Consider the following 18,944-nt stretch of genomic DNA (forward strand, 5'->3'; position numbering starts at 1 on the left):
CACGCAAAAGTTCAGGACAGTAATACATAAACCAGACTTTGTGTTTCAAGTTAAGATATAGCAGGGCACTTTCTCCTTATAAGGTTGCTTTTGTGTCATTGATTTTGCAGTTTATTACTACAGTGTCTTACAAGAGAAATGGCAACCAGCTTTGACACTGGGAGACATATTAACAGCACAGACTGTGGAAAAACAGGCATGGGGATAGTTATGAATCAGGCTGAGCTCCTGCATTAGCCTTCCCTTGTTTTGACAGAGGAGCGAGTCCTCCAGCATCCTCCAGCTCCTTTGAACACTTCCACAACCACAGATTTCCCTTCTGCTCATGAAACAAATTCTGCGTCTTCAAAAACTGTCACACAGTTATGTCATTGCATGACTTGACAATGGCATAATACATTAAAAAGGAATAAAAGCTGGTTCTTCTCTTAAAAAAATACAGAAAGTTATGTTTCTGTAGTCAGCTGCGATTAGTTCTAATCTAGCTCTCTGGAGGAGGAGGACATGACATTTAAGATATTGAGCCCCTCTATTCCAAAAGGCTTATTCCTAATAGCATTGAGGGGAAAAATTGATTCTTTTGATCTTGTATTTTAATCTTAAATTTTAATTTGAACCATAAAATTTTAATAACTGTCCTCTAGATTTCAAAGAGAACAGCACTAAGTATTTCCTGCACACTGCATATTACACATGTAAAGCCAGACGCCTTTGTATCTGCAAGAACTGTGCCGGCTGCTTATTAAATTAGTAATGACCAGCAGCAAATGGTTTTCAACTCCTCTGAGTGTGTGTTGTGTCTTAAGCCAACAAAAATAAAATCACTGTTGTCCATGTATGGCTTTTATTTTCATAAACATCATGGCATTTTAAAATAATTACACATATCACCTTCATATGGGTTTTTGGAAAAATGCAGCGTTTCCCTAATGATTTGCTTATCAGGTTTCACAATGTTGAAGTGCAAAGTAATTGCTTGTGTCCTTCCAAGATCTAAAAATCTGATAATGAATTTTATATGGTACAAAGGAACATGTACCAGCTGGTGGTGTAATTTCACCATACAGCTGGTGAGCAACAAATCTTATTTAACATAAGCCTGAGAGAAAGGAGAGTTAGCTCAGTTAACAGGTAGTTACTGCAACCTGAGCATTTGCCACAGCATCCTTAAAAGTGACCAACAGCTCTATTTTTCAAACTGGAGATGTAATTTTTCTCTAAGTAAAAAGGACAATCATATAATTTGGTCTAACGTGCCCATTTTTTCTTGCCACGTGGCAGAGGACTACCTGCGAACAGGAAAGTGGTCTCCAGCAGCACATGGAGTTCACACCATACTCCAAGAGCATCTTTGGCTTTTTACACTTTCAGTGGTAGCAAATGTTATTCCTGACGATAGCGTAATTACACGGACTAGAAGGAACCACTTAAGAAGCTGAACTCGAATTTTACAGTATCAGCTGTTTGCCTACCCTTCGTAGTTTAAAAGGCCAGGAAGGTTCCTAATGTCTGCAAAATGTACTACCACTACAGGGAGGTTAAAGGCAGAAAAAGGTATTTCTGAGGTAATAAAAATTTCTTTCATTTCCAATTCCCTTTAATGTAGTTGCTATTCATGATGAAATTGCCTTACATTTTCCAGACAATAAAAGGGGGGGGGGGAGGACAACAAACGTTTTGGCAAGCTGTTCCACCCCAGCACACTATTTTTAAATCAAATTTGCTTGTGGACAAAGGCAGGACAACCTTGTACTTTCTTACAACCGGTTCTAACTTCAGCCAAATTCAGGTAAACATGGATTACAGCAATTTTACCAGATGCAAAGCTGGAGTTTTTCTGTTTGCTGTCTAATGAGAGATCGAGGAAGAAACACCAAGGATGTTTAGACCAAAGTAAAGAATTCAGTAAGGCCGTTCAAGCTGCTTACCACTGTATGTCACTGGTGCAAAAGGATAGCCCACATGCCTCTACACCACCAGCCCTGGAGCCACAGCCCAGCACTGTCCTAAGCCCTGGTGTCACCGCTGCTCCCATTCCCGCATCCTGCTGCCAGGTGTCACGTGGGACAGCCTGGAGAATGAGACCGTGGGGCACCCTCACCTCCCGGGGACGCGAGGGCAGGGCCGCCTCTGCCTCGCCCCGCACGCCCCTGCGGGTGCCACGCCGCTGCGCGGGCAGCGCTACTGCAGGTGGGGCGAGACGGCAAGGAAATCAGAAATCCCACACGAAGTTCCGAGGCAAAGGCTCAGCGAAGGGATCCCGCGATTAAAAATATTCTCTGGGAATAAAAGTCTTAAAATTCATCTGTTTTATCTTGTGGTTCTGTAAATAAAGATCCCTAATTCCAGAGGGGTGTATAACGGTTTATTCACCTGCTGTCCAAAGATGTAACACAAAGGTACTGCGAGGCTTTGTCCCGAATCCTTCTCAAAGCCCTCCCTCAGGTGGTCGAGGTGGAAGTCAGCCATCAGGAGGGAAAATTTTAAGACATTTTCAGACAATATTCTTTGAAAATAAAGCATTCAAAGTTGTCAGCATCTTGAGAATATTGAAAATGGAGATTGGAAAAAGTGTGAGTTATTAAAAGTGCATGTAATAATAGTTAGAGGATAAAAATGTTTATTGTATGATTGTGCATTCATTGCATGTTATTTCTCAGACTGATATTGCCAATGACTGACAAAATAATTAATTCCTCACTTCTGCTAAACAGGAATTTTGACAGTTGGTAATTACAGCTTTTGAAAATGGAGTGAAAATTCAAATTTAATATTCAGCCATTCCACCAGAGATCACCAAAAGGCTATCAAACATTTTTATGATTCTTTTATCATCATATGCTCATGTTCATGTTAGCAAAATCACTTCATTCCAATTTTGAACATGCACAGGGGATGCGTCAAGCAATATAAATCTAAATTAAGAATACATGATTAAGATAAGTCTCTCTGCATTTCTCACAGGCTCCTCCATTCAGTCAAGATTAAACCTCACATACTAGCGAGGCATCCGGAGGCCTGTGCTCACAGAGGCTGGCGAGGGCACCGCAGACCCCGGGCACAGACCACCTTACCCAAAAGGCACCGAAACAGAACAACAAACACAGAGAAGTCTAAACCAGCCCAGGCAGGTAGGTTGGTGGGGTTTGTGGGGTTGTTTTAAAAGCCAAGATAACACGTGAACACGTAAGCAAGCACTAACACACTGAACTGAGAAAGCCTCCCCAGGGAGAGATCAACAGTTAACACGAGATTAATGGGCAAAGGCAACTTTCCAGCTGCAAAGGAGGAACTGAGAGCCACAGAGGACGGGATGGGGTAAAACAGCAACAGTTGAAGCGCAGGGCGATGATACCCCCACGGCTCGGCTCCCGGGGGTGCTGCCGGCCGCACTCCGCGCACCGCACAACGCTCGGCTGCCGAGCGGAGGCCTCCCAAAGGTAACGCTTGTCACGAGCGTCAGCTCCCGCCTGCACACGTTTGAGTCCATTCTGCCAAAACGGTACGTTGACGCGTGCTACTTTCTGCAGTACCTCGCTTACATGAAAGCTGTCGCTGCTTTTCTACTTTCGCTAATTCTGCTTTAATCAAATTGTATTCAAGACTACATAGGAGAGCATGCAGAACTATCACAGATAAACAACAACATCAGGTCCAACTACCAGGAAAATTGTTTTTCATCAGCCCCAAATAGACTCAGGGAAAGAATGCTGTATTTCTAGAGGAAACCACAGCCTTTTTCTTCTTTTTCTTCTCCTCCAAAGGCATTCACACGGACAGCATTTTAATTTTCCACACTATAGCTATGTTGACCTTTCAGACCTTGCAAAGTAAAGTATTTATGATCCTGGGTTTTTTTTATGGTATTGTTTCAATATTTTTGTAACATTTGTATTTCTTGCTGATGTTTTTGGCATTAAAAATCACTCAAGCTGTGCTGAAATATAATGATATTCACTGAACCATAGTATGGAAGGATAATTCAGTTCAGAGAGGTTATTCTAGCTCATCATGTACACAAAGGCTTGAAAGAAAATGCTGAGGATTCTCAGTTCTTGACATGTGCACTATTCAATCTCTCTTTAAAAAAAATAACGTGACACAGAGAAGACTCACTTACATATCGAAATATGCAGCTTTATGTCTGCAGAGCCAGCCAGGCAAAACAGGTATCCAAAATGCACATATAAAAACACCTTTTATGGTCTTCCTAGAAACACACCATCTTTTAAATTCAATTGATCATGGCAGACTCAAGTGTGAGAGAATCCCCATTATTTTTTCTTCCACCAGCAGAGCCTGTCATCCATTAACCCATCGCATCTCAAAATACTATAAGCAAAGTCACAAAAGGTCACTAGGCTGATTTTCACATGGGCTGCACTGTGTTTTACATTTACCCCCATCTTCTCCCCTCCAAGCCTGATCATCCCTTATTGCTCCTTATCTTTATCCTGTCCTTTCCTCCCTTTGCCTTCAGTGGCAGTGATGGGGAACTCACGTGGAGGAAGAGAGATCAGTGCTTCATCATCCTGACCATTTTGAAGCTTGTGGTCTTCCTGCTTTTTTGTAATGAGTTTCAAAACTTTATCCACATATCTACTCCTGAAGCTGACCCCTTTGCAAACTCTAAGGGGATCAATGTCAGGAAATTAAGACATCTCTCTGGGGTTTTTCATTCAATTCCACTGCTGCCCTTTAAAAGTTAGTCCAAAACCTTGACTCTGATCCAACATACTATGGATTAGAGAGAAGCAGTGGTGCAAGAAGGGCACCAGATGGATGATCCCTCAGCCGCTCATTTGCTGAAGAGCCGGGACATCAATTCTGCTCTAATTTCAAATTGCTTAGCATGGTGGTCATACCTGGAGGAACCAAAGTGCAAAAATCAAGAACAGAATTCAAAATACGGATTTCAATCTTGTTTACAGGACAAGCCAGGTTTCTGAATCTTAGTACTGCAAGTTGGAAAGCCAGCTCCAGGTTCAAAATCGGTGCCTTGAGCTGTCCCTAATCCTATGTTAATTTAATACAAGCTTTCCAGCCTTCCAACAGACTCTGAAACAAGAGTACATCAACACCGAATCTCTTCCGTCTTGGCATCGTTTCCTCTGCAGCCAGTTTGTAATTCATGGTGGTGTGTGGTACAAATTTGGCCCTTTACAATAGTCTGCAGAGTGAATGAATAGCTAGTCCACACCAGCCTTGGTTGCATTTTAATACATATAGATGGTAACGTAACAAGGACTACACTTGATTTATTGTTGTGATATACAATAAGAGAATATTATAAAAAACAGATAGTGAAACTGGATGTAGGCCATAAGGTCTGCTCTCTTTTTTTACAAAGGCGGCTTTCAACAGAATTTCTATTCAAGGGCCAAGTTTCAGAGAAGAAACTTTCATGGCCCACTTTGTAACAAGTGCCTCAAAATAAAGAAGTTTAGGAACAAGGACTAAGAAAATACTTTAGAGACCTGTGGTATTCATCACACTTGGCTGTGTTAGCGTGTTCTACTTCCGCAATATGACTCAATATGCGAGGATAGGCTCACCCATGTCCTGACAGTCATCCTGAGGGGGCCACGGATCGATGACCCAGTGGGTGCAAGGAGTCAGACAGATCATTTATGATAGTAAGTCTTCAAAAAAGGAGATAGCCCTAAAATAGATCTGCATTTTTACACGTCCAGGATCCATTCACATGACACCCCTATAGACAGCCTGTGAACTGCTCATGGGCTGTCAAAGACCACATACACCAGCAAGCTGACATAGGAAATACCTTCAGACACACACACGCTCTGAAAGGAGGGTTTTTAAGTTTGAATGCACATGTCAAGATGTACTAAAGGAAATGGCTTCATTTTGGATGCCCGAAGGGGGATCCTAAATGAAAGAGCTGGCCATGCGAGCTAGCTAGACAGCACTTGCAAAGAGCCCTCCAAGTGCCCTACAGCCCCCGCGGCAGGGCAGGAACCACCGGAACTGCTGCTGACCACGCCACGCTTCACATATAGGCGCAACAGGTAAAATAAAGCTGGATTTGGGTCAAAAATGGAGAGAGAGGTCAACCAAAATATCAGTGTAGTTATTTTTCTGTTGCAACAACTTTTTTCAACCAACTTTTTTTCAATTCATGTTTAATTTTTTTCAGTTTAAAATACCATTTTGTTTCAAAATGAGCCACATCTTTATTACAATAATTTTGAAACATTTAAAATCCCCAATAACTAAACCAACCCAGTTTTAATTTGGTATTTCCAGCTATTCAAAGTAAAAAAAAAATAATACTTGCTTTTGGGGAACTGCCATCATCTACTATATTACACAACTTGAACTTTTTTTTTTTAATTAAGCACTCAGGTCACTTAAAAATTCAAGTTCTGTGGAAAAACACAGAGCTACTTTTATTATCCTTCTGAAGACAGAGGTTCTCTGGTGCAAGCCTTATTTCAATCAGATTTTCATAGTCCCATAACTTATTTGCTGCCCTCAGTTTCCACTCATTTTCTGTGAAACCCTCTCAGTGAAAAAATGACTGTTTCAAGGGGACAAATGAAGAAATAGCCATATTGAACATTTTGCAAGCCCCACTTTAATTTAGGGCCAAAAAGGGATTAACAACGCACACTTTGCTAGGCTTAATCTAAATACTCGTTCCTCGTATTTCTGTGCTGGGCAGTGTTTGTGTTACCTACTGGGCACCATGCAAACCACGAGGCCGACTGTGTCCCGCAGCTCTGCCGGCTCAAGCTCCCGGCTCGCAGGGGAGCTCTAATGACCGAACGAGGGGCAGTCACCGACGCAGTATGAGCCCTGCGCTCACGCCGGGATCTATTTCGGGCAGCTGATTGACCTCGCGTTCGAGCTGGCTGGCAGCAGGCCTCAGCAGTCCCTGCAGGCGTGGGGCTTGCCATTTCCACTGGAGCCATCAGAACAGGTCACACCACATCAGACCACTCAGACGAGAGTGAAATGGCTCCAGCATGGGGACAAGAAATGACAGCAACAAGATGGGGCTCATAAAGCAAGTTTCTTTGCCAACAGACAGTAAAACGAGAGGCTGTAGAACCAGATTATCACCCATTTTTAACACTGGTGTCAGCATATAAAAACAGAGCATGCCACTTTTTTCTTAGATATTTGAAAAAACTCCTCTCAGGAATTGTGAACAGTTGGAATAAGCTTAATTTCTAAAGAAAAAAGTTCCTCCAATAATTGGTTTACAGACTGTAACGCTGCAGAGCAAAAACAACCAGACCATCTCCCTTCAAGCTCCCGCCACTCTGAAGTACAGCCCTGCTGTGACACAACTCACTGCCCAAGACAAGAGAGCTCTTCTCACAACTTGTCTGCAATCCCAAACCCAATAACTGTTACTAGAGCAGAGAGAAGAGGAAACTGTAGGTGGTTTCTCACATCAATATTGGTATTTATCATGGAATCAACTATAGTTATCTACCATTACCAGGAAAAAAAGGAGACAATGTTTAATGATGGCATATATTAACTGTCAAAGCACCATGCACCAGCTAAACATAAGCACTTTCCCCTCGAAACGAGGTTTTCATCCCGAAGGGGAGACTCCACTGACTCCTGGTTACAAGCAGTCCCACTTACCCACCCATCTTTCACAATGACCATCCAAAGGGGTATTAATTAATAAAAATGTAGGAAAAGCCATTAAGAGCAATTTGGTTAGAAATTTGCATTAACTGTTGTGAGGACAGAGTTGCATCTAGATTACACCAACATGAGCGAAGCCCAGACTTCCCAGGAAATCTACTTCCATGACTCACAATATCTACACTTATTACTTAGGAAGTCAAATACACAATTATTTCATTGTTGCCGCACTACACGAATGGAAAAAACAAAATTTTACTTTCATCGAAACATAATTCTAAGCTTCTATGCCTAGTAAGTAGAGTTCAAGAAACTGATTCCGGATCCAGTGGAATTATCACAAGAAACGTGCCCTCATAACCCAACCAGTTAAACAGAGAAGCAATATATCTCACAAGAAACAAGCTGAGCACAACAGTGAAATTAATTACTCATAATATAAAAGCAGACTACACCAAGAGTATGAAAATGAGCAAGACTTGTGTGTTTTAATGTTCAGAAATGAGCTTATGACTTCGCACTCAGAACCAGCCGAGGGAACAGCCGGGCTGCCTTACCAGGAGAGGTAACCAGGCTCCAATTCTTCACCTTGGCGAGGGGAGGAGGAAGGTCTTTCCTGAGCAAGATCAGAGTTCACAGAATTTGCGAATGCAAAACCCTTCTTCATCACATCCTAAAACAATAGACCTAGGGACAGTCAATGAAGCTAGGAGTTAAGAACAGATCAGTGATAGGAGAGATACCTCTCTCCTTCGGGTTTTAACCTACTAGACAGTTTCTTTCATGAACTAAAACAATCAAAAGTGGGATATTTGGCTTTATCCTTTATATCTTGTTCTACTGTAACTATTCCCATGAATTCCATTCTGTTACTTACAAGTGACTGTAACACTCAGGAAAAGCAGCAGCAGCACTAGTAAGGAAACTCTATTATTTATTTATACAAAGGTAACACAAAGCCTCCCTTACACTTCGCCCAAATTCCTGCCAATCGGTCAAGCATTTTATCAGAACAAATTTAGTACAAATAAACAACTTAACAATAATGTTGAGATCATAACAGGTTATAATATTGAGGTTAAGTAGAGGCACCAGAACCAAGGGGAACAAGGACAAGCTGAAGGCTTTCCATGCCTCACTACAGCAATACATGGTTCAGAGTCTGGCCTGCTCTTACTGCAAGGAAACTTCCACTGATCTGTGGGAACAGGATCATAAATCATTCTAGAAGTCCTCTGCTCAAGAGAGGCAATAAATGCAACACCATTATTAATTACTAAAGACCATTACCATCTATTAAAATCCAGTTTCCATCTGATAAATTCTCTTACTAAATTTTTTTAATAGAAGGATTGATTTATTGACTTGTATAGTATCAATTACACAGATAAACTGTACAGAGGCTGCAGTGTGAGACTGGATTTCTTTTTATTCCTATCAGAGAATGTCAAAGAGGCTGTTTCTCTTATGTAAAAGGTCAATATCTGATTACAAGCTGAGTTTGAAACAAAATAATTTAATGAGACATATCCTGAAGATGCGAAATCTTTTTACCTCTGATGGGCTGCTTTCTTCCTTAATTTGACACACTCCAGTGTGTTACCCGAAATGACCTTTCCTACAGTTAATGAGGGTAAGACCTCAGCATGTACAACTTTTATTTAGTATGAGATCACATCAACACGGACTGAAGATTAATGCATAAATGTCTTTGACGACCCATTTAACAAGTCTATTTCTTCTCTGCTTTGCTATAGGAAGTCTGACTTTGGTCAACTTTATGTTCTTAGTTACAGGGCTAATGAGATTTCTTAGATAATTCTTGCTTGAAAAATCAGACAGGATAAAAATTAAAAGAGCACAAAAGCATCTGCTACGCTTGCACTTTAGATATCTACATACTCTTGTGTATGCCAGTTGCAGCATGGGTTATCTAGTTATCTAGCACTCCTCTGAAGAACTGCATCTCTCTCCTTCCAACTCCTTCCCAAAAATAAGCAGTGGACTGCCAAAAACAGTGCCCATTCCCCTCCTGAAATATCCACATATTTCTCAAGAACGTAAGAAACTTAAACTTTCTGTTGCTATTTTGATAAGCATTTAGTGGAAAAAACACATAGGAACAGCTGTTTAGACAAGTCATTGTACCTACTGGAAAAAATAAGTAGTGCCAAAAAGCTCGCAAATGCGAAATGCACTTGGGAGAGCTGCCCTGCTGAGCCAGCGTAGTCAGGATGCGAAGGGAAACTGAGGCACATCAAGGCCGAACCAGTGCGATACAATGTGTATGAGCTCCTCTGCGAGCTTCAGTGGAGCTGAAGCTAGGGAGAACTTTTTCCCCAATACTTTGACATTTTATTCCAAGTATATTTCAAGGTATGTTCAATAATCAAAAATTAATGGACTGAAGCACTTTAGAACAGCCCAAAATAGAAATTCCAGCTGCTCTTTCATTGCTGTCTGTTGCAATGAAAGGTTGCAATATCTAATTTGGGACTGAAAATGAAAATGGGAAAGAGGCAGACGTTTAATCTCATAAAACTGGTACACCAGTTAAAAAGAGATGAGGAGAGGGAAGATTACAAAAAAATCCCACATTCTTTCCTCTGCTCGGTGTCAGGTACAGCAGCAGGAAAAGAGGTTTTTCTTGTTCTCAGCTGCCAGTGGTCTCTGGGAAGAAATCTGTCAGGGAACGAACACCAAGGACAGAGGGGAAACCAGCTCGCACCTCTGCCGCCCCTCTCCGCCCCGCAGACATGGCATGTGAGGCGGGAGCGGACAGGCATGGACCCTAGCTGCACTGGCCTCATTGCGGCTGGACGTACAAGAACATCCCTTTGCATTTTAACAACTAGGTGTGCCAAAGGAAGTCAGAGCACAGCTATGTCTTTGTCCCAATTTTCCCCAAGCTTTTGCTCTACCAGCTTCAACAAGATGACAATAAAATGATTTTTGAAACCACTGTCTTTTGGAGAAGATAAATTTGCTTGCTGACCGTTTCCTGCAATTAGTCATAATTGCTAGTAACATAGGTAAGAGAAAAAAAAAGATGCAGAAACAGATTAAAGAAACAAACCATAGCCAGTTCTGTGAAGTCCCTAGAAGCAACAACCCCTTTTCAATCTTATAATTGCCTACGTAAATGTCTGTTTATTTTCAGTGGCTTAACAAATTTAAATAGGAAATATCTGAACATATAATTATTGCTCATTCACTTTACATGCGCTATAGTTCATTCAGGACAAAACCCATACTTGGCTGGATACCCAGTATTTAACAGTGATTTTACAGCATGTGTAGATGTTGACAAATCATGTTGACATGAACTGGCTGAGGACATATCTCCAAAAAACAATTAGGATTTTAGCTTCTTCCTTCAACTGTGACACAGGAAATTACAAGTAAATTTACTGCAAATAAAAGGGGTAGAAAGAATTGTATTTTCAAGTGTTGTTTAAATATGTAAAAAAGAAAAGCCGAATGGGATTTTCAGACATGCTTAGTTTAGGCACCTAGCTTCCACAGGAATCAGAATTCTAATGTGTTTCTGTGAAAGCAGCAAGTGCCATTAACTCGCTTAGGCTTCTGAAGCAGATGAAATCTTCCCCAGATGGTTAATGGGGAAAAGAAAAACAAAGCCAAAAAAGATTACAACTAAGAAAATGAAACAGCAGGCAGGTTAAATAAATGGAAGCACAACAGCAGTGTGGCCCAGGCATGGCCACAGGGATTTAAATGGGTGGAGTTTGAAACAGAGAGGGGAGCAGAATTGCTACTCCTCATTTTGGATAGCTTCGCCAGCTCGCCCAGTGGTTTTCCTCCTTGGGGGGGGGGGGTGGGGGGGGTGGGGTGCGTGTGCATGCATGTGTGTGCACTTGTGCGTGTAAAAGAAAGCAGGGAGAGAAAAGCAGCAAGAAAGGAAACCAGCCAGGCTGAAGCAGCACTGAAGAGATGTCCCCAAAGACCACAGGAGATGACAACAGCTAAAAGGGTCCTGAAGCAAGAAAGGGCACTTTCATCCCTGCTGTATCAGGGCATCATTTTGCCCTTCTTTGTTAACAAGCAGGATTTCTTAAAGATGGGATTCAATAACCACCATCCTTGTAAAAGAAAGGCCTGCAGGAGCCGAAGCTCTGGATATTTGCTCTGCTCAAAAAGTGATGACAGTATTGAAATAGAAGAGTGTATGAAATGTGTCAGCTATACCACCTCACTCGGGAGGCAAATTATCAATTTCTACAGTCGATGACTGTGGAGAAGCCTACAAATTTAACACCTTCCTCAGACCTCTGAAAGGCAGATGCCTTGTCCTTTCCTCTCCTCTCTCTCCCTCAGCTACCCATCATACTTCAGCCCTTTTCCCTTCGGCTATGGCACCTGCATCTCACAAGAAAGAACGGACAGCTCCACATAACCCTCCTGCTCCTTCTCCAGAAAACTATGCCACAGCTCTCTGGGAGCTCGTACAGAAATATGCATTTCCTGCGGGCGCTCTCATTGCTTACTGTAGTTTGCACCGCCAGACACAGAAGCACACTTGCGGGAATGGTATTCAAAGGCTGCCCCAGGAAGCACTTCACTGAGCTGCTTAAATTAAGAGCCCTGGCAGGTGGTCAGGAGGTGCTTAGGCGTGACTGGGACCTCCCTCCCGCAGGCAGGGACTCCACACTGCCCTCTCCATTTAGTGCTGTAGCCTTGCTGCTGCACCTGACCCCGAGGCCCGTACCACAGCACTTAAAACTCTTCCCTCCAGATCTTGCTCCTTTTCTCGAGGAAGCTTGGCAGTTTGCTGCACCCACTGCGAGATGCTCACATGTTGTCAGCTGGTTTGATCTGTAGGAGCAGATCAGGCCCCCAATACTTAAAAAGTGGCAAGTGGTTTGTAGCAAACAAGACAGTAGTTCAGCCTAGACATACTTCTTACATACTCAAACGTAATTCTGTGGAAAAAAGCCTAGGTTTTGGTTCTTGTAAAAACATCAAGCTCACATCAAGATGTATATCTGAACTTCGTACTAACATACATAGTAACAGTGTAGTTGTATTGGTGGAATGTGCTTTTCAAATTCCAGTCTTCTAGATGCTGACAGAAGAGATGTGAGCAGAGTTTGACAGTCATGACATTTAACATTTTCTTCACATTATCATCACTTCACCACCGATGTGACACACCGCTGGCACCACCACAGCCTGCTCACCAGAATGGCAGGGGTGAGCATGGGGCACACAGGAGGTCCTGCCTTTTTCTCCAGGAAAGGAAGTGGCAGAAAGAGGCAGGTTCGTATAGAATTCAGGCTTTTATAAAACTAGGTGTATTCAATGGTGGAGTGATGCACGGGTTCAGATTCCCTCATGAAAATCCTTATTAGAAGGGTGGGGATATACACCAACATCTGAACATCAAACAGCGCTGGTGTCACATGCGGCCCCTCTTTCTGAAATCTGCCCCGGGTGCGACTTCAAGAGAGAAGGCTCGGCTCCTATGAGACCCCTCTCCGGAGCTAAAGGAAATCTCCATTATCATTTGGCAGCAAGAGATTTAACATCCTCTCTGCATGTTGCTGCTGCTGCAGGGCATGAACATTAGACCTGCAAGCAAAAAACATGTATGTAGAAAAACGATAATAAACAGTGCACTGAAAAAAGGTAGTTGTCTTTTTACCAAATATCCCATGGCCAATTTTAATACATCAAAGGAAAACTGAGCTAAAAATTAGGGGGAAAACCCCAATCCTGTCCCAATTGCAAAATCCCTTTTGTTCCCTTACAAGGTGGCTGAGTTCATTTGTTGTTTCAAAGGATGACTGGATGAGGACTAAAAGGCAGAAGGTATTAGCAGGGCAGTGACCTCTCTGATGCTTTATAGATTCACAACAAAGCAGCTTTATTGATATGATTTTAAAGAGCTCTCTGAGGCACAAAATGCAGTTGCTTTAGGAATAAATAGCAGACATCCCTTTGAGAACAACAGATGGCATCCAAGGTGACTTATCTCCCAAACAGGTAAGCACTCACTTTCACTTATTTGTAAATAGCCATCATTTATCCTGGTTTGTTCAGCAGGTCCCAGTGGTGTCACCTGCATCAATGACTAAAAAGAACGGATGGCAAAAATAAAATGGAACAGTGCAAGTTTAACTTCTTTTGGCCCTCAGCAAGTCTGAACCCTTACGTGCTGCACAACAAAACCTGCAAAAATAAAAGGTAATGTTACTCTTGACAAAAATTATGCATGCCAGTAGGTTCTGAATTCAACGTAAGGGAATAGTAATGCCCTTTTTGCCTGCTGAGATTCTGTTATAAAAAGAACTTACCTCACTAAAACATCTGGGTAAAAACAAGTTTTGTAACTAGCCTGGATATCGAGAATGAGCATTAATGGCTTAAGCGGAGATGCACAGCTGCCAGTGGCTTATTAAAATGCTTTATCATTCATTAAAGCCTAGTGGCAGAATCTGAAGTGCTGGAAGACCTTCTCTGAAAGTGTTTCACAATCAGCAACACAGACAATTCAATTAAAGAGAAATCATGTTTCAGCTCCCACTAAAAAAGAAAAGAAAAAGACACCAAGACAGACCTCCGTGGCAGGTATGTCCCAAGCTGACGTTCAGTTCATCAGGTCGGACTGCAGCATGCTTTGATCTCTGGTACAAGAAAGGTGTCTACATTGGTACCTCACCTGGATCGGCAGCGCAGCTCTCAGCTGTCCTACCGGCCACGCTTTGGTTCCCATCACACTTGGTCTTAGAGCACTGTAATAGGGATTCCCCTCACAAGACACTAAAGAGCAATTGCTCACCAACAGCAACAGGACCAACAGTACTAGACACACAACTATTAATGGACATTTAGCCCACACAACCAGACTCAAAGTCATTTAATGGGAGCTCCTCCAATCCCTGCCAGGTCCTTACCACCAACTTTTTGCTCTACAGATCTGCTCCTACTACCCCACGCTGTGACTAAAGCAGGTATGTGCAAAGGCAGGGGTTCAGGACTGCAGGGTCCCATGTTAAGCTGCTGAACTGCAGCAGCGTTTTTCACCGAGCTCAACACTTCTTCTCACAAAGACATAGCATTCCTCCTGCTCATCCTTGTTCAGACCCCGCTCCAGCCCACGTACTTGGTCCGGATTTTGCTTTTACGGTATTTCTATACCCAGTCTGTCCAAGGTCCCAAATCAGATACAAAATTTCTCAGACACTCAGTACTTGGCAGAAATTGTAATTATTAAAGCTGCTAAATCACTGGTTTTGGCAAAAAATACGACTGCACACTAGAGTAAAATATCACTTTTCTTATACCTGACAAATAAACCTCTCATCAGGTTACGATACTTAATTTTTTCCTCAGTAATCAGTTCTCAGTAATCCCTTGAATCTCTAGAATATAATTTGCATCTCTGATTTAAAGTCAAAACTACTAAAATTTCCAAAACCCTAAAAATATTTAAAATCATAAACATTAAATATGCATGAAAACAAGCAAGAACAGAGTATTTGCAAATTATTACTTTATTCCTTCACTGAATCCAGTTCAAATCAGAACATTCATTGCTAGAAAGCTTTTGTCATCTCTTGAACGTAAACATGAAACACGAGAGCTGAACTAAGTGGCTGTGAAGTGGGACTTCTGTCCTGGGAAAATCCTTCATGCACAGCAAGCTTAAGGCCCTGCACATAGTTTCATTTGACTTTTACTTTCTGCCCCTTTTTACACTTCTCCCAATTCCACAGTCCGTAAGAGTTTTAGTTTAAGGTGCTCTAGTGGGACCACATACCTTCAACCATCTCAACTCACTGAAACCTGGCCAGTTATCCAGGCCGTTTTGCATTCAGGTTGCGTGTCTGGAAGGAATAGGACAGCAAAGAGCTTTGATTTTTATTCCTGTTAGAGGATTTCTACAGAAACCACTAAGCAAGGAGGGAAAAAGGTCAAAGGGTTATTTCCCCACCACCATCATCCCAAAAAACGCAGTCGGAGAGCAGCTGTGCCAAGCAGAAAGCGTACTGTGTGCTGCCTGTCAGGGAGCAGGACCAAAACAGGCAACAGAGTAACAGAGCCACACCTGGCTGCTTCCTCCCCACAGGCAACCCACAGGCTTCCCTCACCACTGCCCTCTGCCCTATTTCCAGTGAAGGGAAGCTCATCCATCTTTACATTCCTTATATATTTCTGAGGACCCCTCAAGTGTTCCCTTCTTAAGGCCTCACACCATGAAAATCCCCCTTTAAAATGGCGGGAAGGATTGGCAGCACTGAGGCAAACTTGCCACGGAGCAGCACAAGAGCACCTTTAATAGGAGGATGTTGCCCTCCGAAAACCTCCCAGCCCCGCCGAGAGGTGCGCATTTGAAAGAGGCGTCACCCAGGCATCGGCGCTGCCACGCTGCTGCTAAAGCAGGCCACTGCTCTCTCTGCCTTTGTACAACTTCTGTACACTGGGGAACTAGAGAAATGGGCAGGAACAAAAGAAGAAAGGATACAAGAGATTTGCTTTTCCCTAGCAAATTGTTAAAGAGAGCCTAAAAAACGACTATATTTTACTGGCATTAAGATGTATGTTGGTGATAAGTTTCCACACTGCACACAATGCCTCCTTCCCCCCATCCAAAATGTTATTCATGAAATATTAGCATTCAAATTCATCTGTCAAAATGACTGTTGATGTAGTATAGAAGGGCTACATTATCATCTGCTCTGCAGTTTGCCTCAGAGCAATCTTGATTCAGATATTTACATAACCAAAGATTATGACATCTTTTCCAGCCCTTCTGATGTGTCTGTCAGCAAGATGTCAGTGGAATCAGATTAATTCCAGCTAGATCCTTTCCTGATACCCAAGAATAGCTGTGAGGCATGAAGCAGTCATTTCGACAAGCAGAAAGTTTGTTTTCCAAAAAAAACCCTGACAAATCATTTGAAGCAGAAAACACACAGAAGAGTGAAAAATGTGTTGTTTTATTATCCTCGAGGCCCAAGATGTAGCTGCTGTGAAGGAAAGTCTGACCATTGGTAGAAAAATCTTTAAGAACAGTTTAAAAGTACTAACATATCTCCCATACCTTTTATTACTAGTCCTTGCAGCATAGCAATAAATTTAAACAATGGAAAGTAGCACATGATACAGGACAAAGTTGGTCAGTGTCTAGGTGAGCCTTGCCAAGGAAGACACTTTCCACATACACTCAAGCCTTGTTAAGGTCCATAGGTTATACACCCCAGTCCATAGCAGACTCCCTCCACACTTACATCCACTTTGCTTAACACACTCATTCCTCCACAGGCAGAAGAAAGCAACAGAGCTCGGTGACATTGATGAAAATTGTCTTCTAACTGTTCACAACAAATTCAGATGACAAAATGGGCAGACACTTGTGCTTTGTCAACATTAAGGCTGCTTTATACTATTACTAAGGAAGCTAAACTAGGTGGTAACAGAGGAGAAAATTCTCAGAAAGGTCAAGATCCAAGGACTGAATGAGGCTAGCATGAAATAATTCACTACTAAGACCTTACAGCCTAAAATGTGAGAAATATTTACAAGAATAATGTTTGTGTATAGACTGATGCTGAAGGAGAGGAAAGGATTATTCAGCAGATCATAGAAAAGAGTCAGAAAAGGGTCAAAAAAGAATAGATTAAATGACAGGATAGAAAGAGAAGAAATAAAGTAAAAATAGGACTGAGAGGTTACACATTAGTTATAGCAAAAAAAGCGATCACTGGCAATACAGCAGATGAACTAACACAGGGCTAGTTGCAAGCTCTCAAATCCGCATTCTAGACAATATTGAATGCAGCATCAGGGAACTTGCAAGAGATCCCTCAAGCCTCTCATCTGCTTCCCCCAGCTGAGGGAAGAGTAAAGCAGGTGCCCACTACTGATACAGGCTCGCAAAGACAGACATAGGTGATAAAGAGGAATTTCCCCACAAACATTCTCCTAGTTGAGCTCTGCAGTCCCAAATCTTTTAGTTTCCAGATTGTTTTTAGGAGATTTAGAATTCCTCCAGAAAATACGTCTTCTGTTTGTCCAATGTCTCACATTCTTAGGAACAGGTTAATTAGCATTGGCAAACGATGATACAGCTCATTCACCGGCCTTATTTGCTTGTCCATTTACAAACATATCACACTAGAGATGAAACTCAGTCTACAAGGGTCCAAGTTAAGTACTGTCTCTACCATTCCTGCCCTCAGAACACAGTAACTACTGTCATTACCAATCACTGGTTGCCTCAACTGTCAGGTTTAAATCCTCCTCCATAATTTTAAAGCTTTTTACTCCAGTGTACCAGCACCTGACATTATATCATGCGCACGGATGAAAGACAAAGGTATCTGACTGATATTAAATGTTGTCACTCATCTGGGGCTGGGAGGATGCCAACTGGTCAAATTCTCCAAAATCTTTGAACAGATGCTGTGGATATTCCAGTTATTACTTCAATTTCACACCCTTCCTATCTATGCTGACAGCTGGTTTTGACAGTCTGCTCTCTTCTTCTCAGCTCTCATGTCAACCTCAGACAGATAATAGCTGGGTTAGAGCTTAAACAATAGTGATTAGATCTGGTAGAGGAGGAAGCATGGTGGCAATAAAAATTAAGATGCTTCAGTAAGCCTTCAAACCCTGGCCACTTCAGCTGAAAGCAACTTTACTGAAACTCAGCCAGCAAGACAAAAATCTTTCAGAGGGGAGAAGCAGGAATTTTAATAAGGCCTTGGGGGCAACACATGGCTTGCTTTCTTTTTTTCTTTTTTCTTAATCACACTTATTTCTAAGTATGTGGAAATTATCAACAAATTCCCATGAGGGAGGCTGACTGACCAGCTCGTTCTTCACAGTCTCAAGATTTAGATGTATCAATGGGTTACTGTGGGATAGCAAGTTAAGGTGTATCATCTGATGCTTGGCAGTTTTCTTTGTGACAGTGCCTTATATCCTCCAAGAAGAAATTTTATGCAGTTTAGCCTCATCAAAGTAGTGAGGACCCTTGCTTCTCAAACCAGTTCAACACAGGTAATATCAAATAAATAACTGGAAGAAAGTACTGAGGATCAGACCCTGTCACATTTAAGCATGCCAAGTAGTACTGTGTGCTGTCAACAGGAGAATCTAGCCCTACGTAAACACTGCTCTCCTCCACAGTAGGGGTAGCCATAATTACTGAAATGCATTTTTGCCATCTCTTAAATAATTCATACAAACAAGAACTGCAGATGTATTTTTCTCAAGAAATGCTGATTACACATTTAAAAGGTAACCTCTACAATCCTCACATTCATAATTAGGTTTGTGGGTAGACAGAA

This window comes from Dromaius novaehollandiae, chromosome 15, assembly GCF_036370855.1.
Source record: "Dromaius novaehollandiae isolate bDroNov1 chromosome 15, bDroNov1.hap1, whole genome shotgun sequence".
Lineage (NCBI taxonomy): Eukaryota > Metazoa > Chordata > Aves > Casuariiformes > Dromaiidae > Dromaius > Dromaius novaehollandiae.